This window comes from Hevea brasiliensis, chromosome 17 (assembly GCF_030052815.1).
Source record: "Hevea brasiliensis isolate MT/VB/25A 57/8 chromosome 17, ASM3005281v1, whole genome shotgun sequence".
Classification (NCBI taxonomy): Eukaryota; Viridiplantae; Streptophyta; class Magnoliopsida; order Malpighiales; family Euphorbiaceae; genus Hevea; species Hevea brasiliensis.
This window is the reverse complement of record NC_079509.1, coordinates 25062994-25075585: the sequence shown is the minus strand read 5'-3', so window position 1 is coordinate 25075585 and position 12592 is coordinate 25062994. Positions and strand designations below refer to the sequence as shown.

General features: G+C 36.3%; 1 non-coding gene across 1 annotated transcript; it reads left to right on the top strand.

Moving 5' to 3' along the window:
• Window positions 1-6844: 6844 nt before the first annotated feature.
• Window positions 6845-6951, top strand: LOC131175707 (small nucleolar RNA R71). Its single transcript, XR_009145896.1, has one exon. It is a non-coding gene; the product is annotated as a small nucleolar RNA R71 (small nucleolar RNA).
• Window positions 6952-12592: the final 5641 nt, after the last annotated feature.

The following is a 12592-nucleotide window of genomic DNA, read 5'->3' as shown; positions in this document are numbered from 1 at the left end:
ACCACTTGAATATGAAATGAAATTAACCTAGATGGATTGTTGAGTATAAATGGAATGCGGTTTACATTAGGATTTATGTTTCCATTACAAATAAGATAATAACACCTTGTATGAGTTATGAATTCATATAAATATTGTAATCAATAAATGAATCACATGAAAATATGAATGGAACATTAGTTTTCTTTATAAGAGAAAGGAAGAATGTTTTGAGTACAATGGTACATGAACACCATTGTTGTGAATTGTGATCAACATGAATGATGTAAGGAATATATGAATATTATGATGAATGTATAAATTATGGAATTTGTCATGAAATAATGAAGTCATAAAACACAATATATTAATATTTAATAATAGTATGTGCCCTTGTATTGCCTAGACATGTGTGTCAGATTGGATAGTTTGGCATGCCAATAGGGTATTGTTTTAGCAGTACTGCGAAAGGCTTTATGCCTATATTCATGGCTTTATGCCCGTATTCATGGCTTTTATGCCCGTATTCATGGCTTTTATGCCCGATTATGTGATATCATGGCTTTTTAGCCATACTGACTGCATACGTGCTTGACGTTCCTCGTCCCATGGTATGACGGCCCGAGGCACTACGGTGTCCAGTGCCAACGACCCGTTATCCAGTTTGGTCAACCTGTCATAGGTTACTTGGGCAGTGAAATTTATTGAAATAAGTTAAGAATATTAGCAATTAAAAATATTAGAAATTAAATAAAATAAATGAGTAAGATGACCTAAAATAAATTAAAATAGTTATTTATTAGAAAGAATCGAAATGAACTGAATCGATATTAAAATTTACTTATTATGAGATAATCTGAAACAACCTAGCAAGTATTGAGAAAATGCTAAATGATTACCAAAGAAAATTATAACATAAATAAATATTGCAAATGTGACTTATATAATAATATAAGAATAAATTTATTATTTTTAGATCATTTTTCTTTGTACATTATTACTGTACATTGGCAAAATAAATATTTCCAAAGAAGACTAAATTAGGATAAAACATATTAAATTTTAGAAACCGCATGTGAAGTATAAATAAATCTTAATTATCCGAATTTTGTTTCTATATTTATTTGTATATTATTTTCTTGTTATATTATTGCACCACTAAGCAGCAATGCTTAGCGCGACGGAATTGTTTCCTTCGCGTAGGTACTGAAGCTAGAACCCAATGGACGTTTGACTGGGAATTTTATGAGTTCTGATCTGCAGAAGTGTCTGACGTATTCAAGGTTGTCACCTCCTCAGCAATGCATGTAGATAGGGCTCACATTAAGCATATCATGTATTTTGTGTATGTTATTTATTTTTTATATTGCCATGTAAATTAGCAAATTATAATTAATTTGTATATCATGTAAATTAAGGATTTATTTAATTATTGCAAATGATGTAAATTAATGCAAATTTGAAAATTTTACTTATGTGATTTGAGCATGAATGAGATTGTATGGATTTGAAGACAAATTCGAAATATATAGATAATGCATGGAAATGAATATGAAATTGAGATATATGAATGAGATGTGAATTATGAGATGGTTATAAAAATAATTGATAAGATTTTTATTATAAAATATTATTAAAATTTTCAAACAGGTGAATAGTATAACACGTCAAACAAAAATAAAATAGGGGAAACTCCGTTAGTTTCTCCGTTGAAAAATAATCGATATTAAATATAACGAGAACAAAATTTTTAACAAAATAAAGTAAGATAAGTTAGGGTGCTCCGGCGCCGAATGTAGCACGCTTTGTTCGGCTACACTGTAGTCGAGTGAGGGGTGTTACAAAGTATCAATCCAATCCAGGTTTGGAACACTGGATAGCTGTCAAGAATATCCTTAAGTACTTGAGAAGAACTAAGGATTTATTCTTGATCTATGGAGGTGGAGACTTGCAATTGGATGGTTATACTGATTCTGAATTCCAATCAGATATCAATGATAGAAAGTCTACCTCTGGATATGTGTTCATTTGTAATGGAGGTGTAGTCAGTTGGAAGAGTTCCAAACAAAGCATGACTGCAGATTCCACTCAGAAATTTGAGTATATTCTCGCATCGAATCTCGCAAAAGAAGCTGTTTGGATAAAGAAGTTCGTGACAGAACTTATAGTAGTTCCTTCTATTGAGTCAACAGTTCCACTACACTGTGACAATAATGGAGTAGTCATACAGGCTAAGGAACCAAGGTCTCACAAAAATCCAAACACATAGAAAGGCGCTATCACATTATCAGAGAAATAGTTGGGCAAGGCAATGTAGCCATGCAGAAAATAGCATCAGCTGAAAATCCAGCTGATCCATTCACTAAGCCTATGTCACAGACTCAGCTAGACCGTTATCTTGAGAAGATGGGTCTAAGATATTGTAATGAATGGCTCTAGTGCTAGTGGGAGATTGTTAGTAGTATGCCCTAGATCATATCATTTAGTATGTATCTTGTACATATTTTTATTAATAAAAGACATTTGTACTTTTCCGTTTACATAATATATTTATGTGTAATAGAAAAGTTTCATTGATATTTTATTAGAAATTTTATTCTTAAGTTGTTAAGAATATTAGTGACAGTATTTCTAGTATAAAATATCATAAATAGGTTCACAATCGAGGATACTTCATAATAAGGACATGACTTATCCAGAAAGATTATATTCATGTTTGTTACCAAGTTATTTATATGAGATATAAATAAGATGGAATGGTGAGTCTCATGCCATATAGCAAACATGATAGGCACTTATAAATGATAAGTAGGCCGAACCAGTGACACTTATGACAAGTACATGGAGTTTACTCTTGTCAATGTTTTGTCATAAATCATATCAGTGCATATAATTTTTAGACCTGAGATAGCACAGTTATCTTGTATATAGGTAGTTTGAGTTTGATACTGCTTTCATACTTGTACTGTGTATGGGTATATGGGCATGTGTTGGCTCCTACTAGTTATATATGGAGGTAGGTGTTGATCAAGATGGAATTTGTTTCTCTAAGTAAATAGAGATAAAATCCTATGTTCATTTAATTATTCTTGATGTTTCAAGTTCCTGGCCAGGACAGATAGATTTAATCAGAAAATAGTTTATGATGAGAAAATCTTTTTAATCAATAACTGGAATTAAAAGAGAACATAATATTCATAGCAAATGGAGTTTGACATAAACCATGACTCCAGCTTGAGTTGGGATTTTGTAACAGAGAGATTCTAGTGCATGGTAACATATGACTATAGGTTCATTTAAAGTAAACCTTATTACTAATTGGGTGTCCATGGTATGCTATGCTAGGTGTTAACCATGGTCTATGAGGTGCATAAAATGATTTAGAGAAATCATTTATGGTAAGAAAGAGTTCTGATGGTATTAAGAGTTGATATCATATTTCATTGCCAATTAGTGATGAGCCTAGTAAGTCACACACATGCACAAGTTATCACCTAATTAAATATAATTTAATTAATTAATTAAAGAGTTTAATTGATTAATTAAATAGGTTTGGTTTGCAATTAGATTGCAAAGTCCCTAGCATGACTTGAAATCAAATTTAGATTATTGGATGTATAGTATAAGTTAAATTTATATTTAAAGTGTTTAAATATGAATTTAATTAATGAGAAATTAATTAATAGAGATTAATTAATTAATTTATGTTTGATATAAATTAATTAGAAGAAGAGAAATAATTATTTTGGGTTAAGAACTCAAAATTAAGACACAGGGGCTTATGGTCATTTTGCAGTGTGACACGTGGCACCATGAGATGGTGACACATGGCATTACACATAAGCTTGCCAAATGTCTTTTAATCATGTAAGATGATTAACATTAAGATTAAATATAGGTTTGACACTTGGCACAATGTGATTGGGTCAATCAAACCTAGAACCAATCAGAGGGTGACATGTGGCAAGGGTTTAATGTGTTGACCTAGCTATATAAGTGTTGTTATGAATTAAAAATAAGAAAACTAGTAGCCACACTCCTTTGTCACGCCATTTTGAAGCTCTCCCTCTCTTCCTCTTCATCTCTCATCAATTCAAAGAGATTAGCCATTAATCTCTTGAATTAAAAATACTAGAAATTGTTTTCAGTGTCCTATTTACATCTCTAATCTCTTAAAAGGTAGAACTTGAATTTCTAATTAATAGAAAAAGCTTTAGAAGATGTTCAAGGGCTGCCATAGGTGTTCTTGGTGTGGACAAGCTAGAGGAACAACATTTGGTGTCCTGAAGACGAATCTCAAAGGCGCAAATAAGTTGCAGTGCATCAAGAGGTTAGTGTAATCGTTCTTGATTTAATCTAGGGTTCTAAAATTAATCTGATTAATTTTAAAATCTTAAGCGGCAAATATAGATCCAAAAACATATTAAAAGAGTTTTAATATGCTGTTTATCATTGAAATCAAATAGATAAAAATAAATCTTGCATGATGCATGTGACCCTAGGTGAAAATTTTTGAATTCAATAGTATAAACTTGTGTATTTTTCACGCTTCTGTTCTTTCACTGACTTCTCTAGTAGAGATTAGTTCATTGCTTGTATTTTGGATAACAGTTGTCCCACCTTTCTTAGAAACTACATGTACTGGACTAATCCATTTACTATCAGAGATTGGGTATATAATACCTGCATCTAATAGTTTTAAAATTTCTTTCTTGACTACTTCTTTCATGTTTGGGTTAAGTCTTCTTTGGTGCTCGATTGTGGGTTTTCTGTTTTCTTCCATGGTTATCTTATGCATGCAAATTGAAGGGTTGATTTCCTTCAGGTCTTCTATTTTATACCCTATGGCTTTGCTATGGATTCTAAGTTCTCTTAACAATTTTTCCACTTCTAATTTAGAAAGGCTAGCATTGATTATAACATGATATTTAGAATTTGAGTCCAGAAAATCATACCTTAGTGAGAAGGGGAGAGGTTTAAGCTCTACCTATTTGGCGTTTTCCTGGAGCTTACCCTTGGTTTGTTCCTCTTTCAACTCCTCCATCTCGGAAGCTTTAGCTAATGGTAGGGGTGGATGAGCTGCTAACTGTTGTGCACAGGCTGCTATTTCTGTATTTTCATCATCCACTGTGTGGCTGTGTACAATACATGCTTCAAGAGGATCTTTAGGATGTGTCTCATGAAATTCCTTTTCAACATTTTCATCAATTGTGTCAACTTTGAAGCATTCATCAGGTTCAAATATGTGTTTCATCGTGTCGAACAAGTTGAACTCCATTTCTTCTTCTCCTACTTTGAGAGTTAGTCGCCATTTTTGATGTCTATGATAGCTCCGATGGTTGCCAAGAATGGTCTTCCCAAGATGATGGGAATTTTAACATGTTCTTCCATCTCAAGGACAACAAAGTCCACCGGAATGAAGAATTTGCCCACTTTGATCGGAATGTTCTCCAGTATTCCTATAGGATATTTAACAGATCGATCAGCCAATTGCAATGAGATTGTTATTGGTTTCAGTTCTCCGATCTCTAGCTTTTTGCATATTGATAGAGGCATTAAACTGACACTTGCCCCAAGATCGCAGAGGGCCTTATCTATTTTCTTGTCACCAATGAGACAGGGTATGGAGAAGCTTCATGGATCCTTTAACTTTGGAGGTAGTTTGTTCTATAGTATGGCACTGCATTCTTCTGTTAGAGCTAATGTTCCATAGTCTTCTAGCTTCCTTTTCTTTGACAGGATTTCCTTAAGAAATTTGGCATACGATGGCATCTGAGAAAGTACTTCAGTGAAGGGTATGTTGATGTAAAGCTTCTGTAAAACTTCCAAAAACTTCCCAAATTGCTTGTCTAATTTGGCTATCTGAAATCTCTGAGGAATAGGTAGGGGAGGCTGGTATGGTTCTGGTAATTTCTTTGTTTTCCTTGCTTCCTCTTCCTGATCTTTCTTAGCTTCTTCCTCCTTTTTCTCTACTTGGTCTTTAGATTTTTCTATGGTTCCCTCTGTTGGTTCTACCTCTGGTTTTACTAGAGTTCTCCCATTCCTCAGTGTAACTGCCTTATAATGCTCCCTTGGATTCATTTTTGGTTGGCTAGGCAGTTTGCCAGTAGCCTTACTTGAAGAGCTTGCTTGCTGAGCGATCTGATTCTCTAGCATCTTGTTGTGAGTAGCAAGTTGGTCCACTCTGGAAGTCGGTTATTTAATCAATTCAGTTTATTGTTGTTGAGCTGCTAGGAATCCTTCCATCATGGTTTCCATAGTCATTTTTAGTTCAAGTTGTTAAGGTTGGAGAGGTAGTGATGACTGTGCAAAGTTTTATCCTCTGTTATGAAATCCAGGAGGTGCTGGTGGTTTGTACCCTTGTTGCTTGTTTATTAGCTTGTTCTGCTGATTGGACCATGAGAAATTTGGTTGGTTCCTCCATCCATGGTTGTAAGTATTTGAATATGGATTGTTGGGCTGCCTCTGGTTGAAGTTTCCTCCATTATTCATATAGTTCATCTGTTCTGAGGAGGGTTTATTAAAATTGCTGTATTCTAAACTCATGTATCCTCCTCCATAGCTGTCTTCAAGTTGACTGTGTGTATCGACTGCGTTAGCTTACATCTTTTTGAGTTTCCTTGTGAGCTGATCAAATTGAGCATTTATCATGCTTAGGGCGTTTACTTCTAGTACCCTAGTAGTTTTCCTTGCATTTCCTCTTTCATTTGACCACACATAGTTATGGTATGCAACCCTTTCTAAAAGTTCAAGTGCTTGTGGCACTGTTTTCTCCATTAGATCACCTTCTGTAGCTAAATCAACTGCGCTCCTTGTAGAGGGTAGTAATCCATTATAGAAATTTTGCACTAATAGCCAATCTTCTATACCATAGTGTGGACATTCCCTCTGTAGGTCTTTGTATCTTTCCCATGCATCATAGAGTGATTCTCCTTCCTTTTGTTAGAAGGTGTTGAGCTCGAGTATCAGTTTTGCAGTCTTTGCAGGTGGAAAATATCTTGCTAGAAAAGCTTGAGAGAGGTTCTCCCAAGTAGTGAACGTTCCAGCTGGTTGAGAAAGTAACCACTTCCTTGCTCTGTCTCGAAGGGACAATGGGAATGCTCTGAGTCTTATTGCTTGGTCAGACACTCCATTCATCTTGAATGTATCACATAGGGCAAGAAAGCATTGGAGGTGATAGTGTGGGTCTTCTGTAGGCAAACCTGCAAATTGGGTTTGTTGAATCATTTGGAGCCATGCTGGTTTTAATTCAAAGTTTTTGGCTTCCACTCTGGGTCTAGTGACATTGGGTCGAAATCCTTGAATAGATGGAGCTACGTAATCTCTTAAGAGTCTTGGTCTGTCATTATTATTGCCCATGGTTGGAATTTCAGGATCTCCTTGACTATGCTCTTGATGTTTCCTTTCCCTCTTGATGGCTTCCAGAGTTCTGTTTATCTCCGGATCACAATCCAAAATTTCTTCTTTTGGCCTTGTTCTGGTCATATACCAAATTGAGCACTTGAGAGAAAAGAAGAAAAATATAACCAGTAAAATAAAATTATATAATAAATATAATTACCTAAATCAGCTAAATTGCTTATCGCTTGATATCACTATAGCCAAAGAATCCCAGGCAACGGCGCCAAAAACTTATTTGTTGGTTTTACAACCCCACAAGTGCAAATAATCGCTAACAAGTAATAAAGTGATAAGTAGAGTATCGTTCTCACGAGGACCTTTGTTTAGCAAGTACCAATCTACACAGTAATTTTGACTGTCTAGGCTATTGAATATTTAGGGAATAAAGTTTGTTAACTTTTAACACTGGAATAATAAACTTAAAATGAAGTAATATATTTTTTGGAACAATTCTGGAGTTAAGCTTTCACACCTGAATCTTATTAGGGATGTTATCTCGTTTATTTACTGAATTGAGGATTATTTTCCTTGATGGAAATTAGTCCTAAGTTATCTTAAATCCTCTCTCAAGGCATCTAGGGTGTATTTTAATTAACTCAAACCCTACTTTCATGGTGATCAAATTAATTAAAATCCTTTAAGACCTTTAACCAATTTTTAGGTTCCACAATGGTATCAGCCTATGTCTAGGTCATATTTCCTAGGTTCAAGATCTTGATTTTCTAATGTTAATCTTCACCTTTCAGTCCTTCAATCAACATCTACAATAATGTCTAAGTAGGTACCATCTCATAGCATGCATTAGGATAACAAAAAATTAAATTAAGAAACGAATCTCAAATCCAGTGAATAATACTTAATGTTCATCCATAATAATAATTACAAGCATTACTCTCCCAAATCCAGAATAAGGAAACTACTCACTCATGGTGAGTTCAACAAACATCATGATAAAAGGTAAAAAACAGTAAAAGGAAAATCATGTAAAAGAAATAAAGTAATAGAATTCTGTCTTGGGAGATGAAACAAAGGAACCGAAGATAGTTTGCAGCTTTGATCTTTTGGAGCTTTGGCTGGAAAACTTCTTTTGGTACTGATGCAGAGCCTGACAGTAGCAGCCTTTAGCAGTACTCCCTGCGAACCCCTTCTTTTGATGTTTTCTTTTCTATTTATATTGGTTGCTCTAGGGTTAATCGCTTTGAGTCCAAATGGCTTTAGGAGTCTCATTTGAATCAGAAAACAGGAGGGGAATTCGAGTTACAAAACTGGCTACAGCATAGTACATGGCTCGTGTGTCAATACAGGGTCCCGTAATGCAGGGCCGTGTAACTTACTAGAGGAGAATTGCTAAATCTTGTTTTGGCACAAAAAGTTACATGGGTCTGTGCCAACTACACGGGCCTGGTTACACGGGCCGTGTACTGTTGTTCCCAAAAGGTTCTTCAAGTTATTTCCCTGCAGAGACTTGCACGGGTTCCCACATATTACACGAGTCTACTTACACGACCTGTGTACTTATGTTTCTCTTCGATTCTCTTTGCTTTCTTTTGGCAGAGAGTTACATGGGTCTGGGGCTTGGTTTACACGACCCGTATACTTTGCATCAGCAGCAATTCTCTGCCTTTTTACCTCTCTAAGCTTTCCTTTGTACTCCCATTCTTTGGGGCTTCACTGAAACACCTGAAATGATGCAGAAAACATAGAATTAAAGGCTTGGCAATAGAATTTACAAAAACTCATGAAATCAACTCTTATGCATGAAAATACTTGGCTAAATGCTATGAAATAGTATGCAAATGTGTTTAAAAACATCTATACAATTCAAGTGTATCAACTACCCCCAAAGTCAAACTTTTGCTTGTCCTCAAGCAAACTAAAACTCTGTTTTAAAACACATTTCAGGGGATACTTAGGAATACAACCATCAATTTAATAAGCATAGAATTGAACTCCTACAATCCTTCATTCCAATTTCCTTCTTTTAAGGCATAAGGGTTCTGTCAGCTGCCCGTTTAGAACTTCACCTCATTTCATGGTGTTTCGACTAATTATTCCTCTATACAAGACCATTAATAAGCCACAAATAACTTGTTTTATCAGGATAGAATTGAGAAATACTAACTCTCCCAAATTTACCTCTTTTGTGAGTAATTGTGGAGGTATTTCAATTCTAACTCCATAGGCTTATCTCAATTTTCTATCTCCATTAATATAGCATGCACTTTTCAAAAGACCAAAAGGTCTTTAAAAAGGGTTGTAATGGGGGCTAAGAGATAACGACTTGGTTGCCAACGAAAGGTTTTTAAAGAATGCAAATATGAGGATAGCATGTATGCATAAAGCATTGATTTTGTATGGAGAGGAAGGGCCTTTGGCTTTTTACAATGCCAAGCATGCTTCAATGATATTTATTTGGGGACTTCTTTTCTCTCCCTTTTTTTTGTGTGTGTGTCCTCTCCCCCGAATTCATTGCTTTTGCTGGGTTGGAAAGGCAAATTTTTTTTCTTTGAATTTCAATTGCACACTTGCATTCCTTCTTGAGTTCCTCATCCTCTCTTCATTTTCTTTATGCATTTTGCTTCCTTAAAAGGGTATGGTAGGTGTTTAGGCTAGGGGCTAGGTAAATAACATGGGTAAGCAATAAATTCTAAGGGATAAACATAGGCTTCAAGTTGGCTACAAGGGATATACATTTTAATTAGGGGTGGCTAAGGCTTAGTGAGGCTATATCAAAGAATGCCTTAATCATTTCTTTATCAAGCATATGCTAGGATTTCGCCTTGATAGGTCCAAGAGATATGTTCTAGAGCTAGTGAGGCATTTTTAGGTTTGCTTGTATTTCAAAAATTGTTCTCCTAATTTTACAAGTTCAATGTGATAAATTAATAGTTATGAAGAGGTTTAACTAGTCTAGTTCCATTAAAGAGGTTAATTTCTTCACAAACAACATGTTAAAATCCCTTTTTGCCTATCTAGATACGTTCATTCCTCTATCCCGTGGAGTCCAATTATTAGCTTACTAGAATTTGGTTATAGTGCTAAGTTTCACAATTGAAAGTCCAAAAATTTTCAAAAATTCTCGAAAATTTTGATACATAAGAATAATGCAGTTGGATTTGAACAATGTAATGATGTGCATGTAAAGATATGCAAATGTAATTGTATCACCCCCCAAACTTAAACATGACACTATCCTCAATGTTAACATAATGTGCGAAATCAGAGCAAACGTACAAAAATTTTAATGAAGCATATTATTTATTAAGCATGGAAAATATTTTGAACATAAATCAAACAAAAGAGACCTATGGTTTCAAGTTAGGACTAAGGCATGTAAGATATTACAATAAAATTCTATCCTATAGTCTTAATTCTAAAAGGCCTCTGATGATGATGATGGTGATGCTGGTGATCCTAGCTCCTCTTCTTCCTCATCTAACTTGTCCATTAGTATGTCCAGCTTATTGTGTGCTTCTTGGAGGCTGTCCTCGATAGCTCGCATCCTGTCGTATATTGTGGTCTCCATGCATTGCAGGTATGCGAGGACCGGATCTATTGGTGGTGGTGTGTATGGAGGCACTCGGACAGGGGACTCTTCAAACATCCGCTCTTGCCCTTCTTCTTGAGGATGTGAAGTTTGGCCAGGTCCCTCTCTTGCTTTGTCTCTCCAAGGGATGGTGTTTCCTTCAGCATCCACCAAGTAGCATGTGTTTCCCACCTTCTTACATATCCCTATGGATATGCAGATAGTTTGATTAATTCTCATGTTCCAGTAACAAAGTGCAATCTGTGATGTCCTAGAACGAAGCCAAAGTGGAAGGCAATGGTGGTGACAAGGCCACCAAGTACAATGTGCCCGGTGGACAGATGGCAATGGCGTCAGAGATGGTTGCACAAGAAGAAGCCGGTGCTGCATCGCTGTCTAGTTACCATGCACCATAAAAAGAAGAGCTCTTTGGCATTGACTATGCCAAGGCTATCGCTATGGCCCATGATGGTGTGGGCGGTGAACCGATGCATATATCACAATGCTGAACTAATGATGCCCATAGATTTAGATTTGCTAGAGTTATACGGTTCTAAGTTCGGTGCAATGGAATCCCAGAAGTTGATGTTGTTATATAACTTGCAGTTCCTTGGGATCTCTTGATAGCCGGTACTGTCAATGCCAAAGATGGCATTGAACTCATCCATGTTCATTACCCAGTTGACACGTAGGAGGCGAAACTCGATCCTCCCTCTGTCCTCTCTGTCGGTAGGCCATAAGGTGGCCTTGAAGCTGCCCAAGAATTCCAGCGTGGTGTCTTTGTAGGCTGGGAATTGAAGTTGGGTAAACCTTGTCCACCCAATGCTATCAAGTAGCCCATTGATTTCATTTTGCAACCTGAGTTGATCCAAAAGTAAAAAATCCATGTATTTGGTAGAGGATATTTTTTGGGCATGAAGTCGGGTGTACATTACTTTGTGGGCATCATCTCAAAATCCCCAAGGAATAGAGATTTTGGGTTGTAGAGCGGGTTATGGCTGTGGTTGCGGTGGAGGAGGGGCTTGTTGAGATGGTTAGGGAGTAGCTACCCTCTTTCATGGGCATTGGGTTAGAGGCTGGGGTGGAGAAGGTGAGGATTCTTCTCTTTGCCTTGAAGAAGAGCCGATCCTTCTTGCAAATCTCTTTGCAGGAGCCATGGATGGGTTTTTGAGGAGGAGAAGAGTAGGATTTGGTGAATAGAGATGAGATTTGAGAGGTTTTTATAGGCTAGAAAGGGAGGAGATGAAGGGTTTTGTGTTTATGAAGGGTTTTAATGCTAGGGATGCATTTAAAGAGCCGTTAGAACTCTTCGTTTTGCACGTTTCGCTCACTAGGAGTCGCGTCTGCGACGAAATACATGGCTCGTGTATCACTACACGGGTCTCAACATGTAGGGCCGTGTAAATTTTTGCTCGAAATTTTCAAAATCTGTCATAGTACACGGCTCGTGTAAATGAGCTCTGGGACTCGTGTAACTTTCTGTTTCTTGAGTTTCTTTGCTGGATATGTTACATGGCCCGTGTAAATTACAAGGAGCCTCGTGTAAATTTATGTCTCTAAGTTATTCTGCTAGAGGCATTACACGGTCCGTGTAACTTGGACTATGGTCTCGTGTAACTTTCTGTTTCCCGAAGAGTTGAAATTGCATGAAATTTATGGACTTCCATAAAGTTACATGGTGCATGT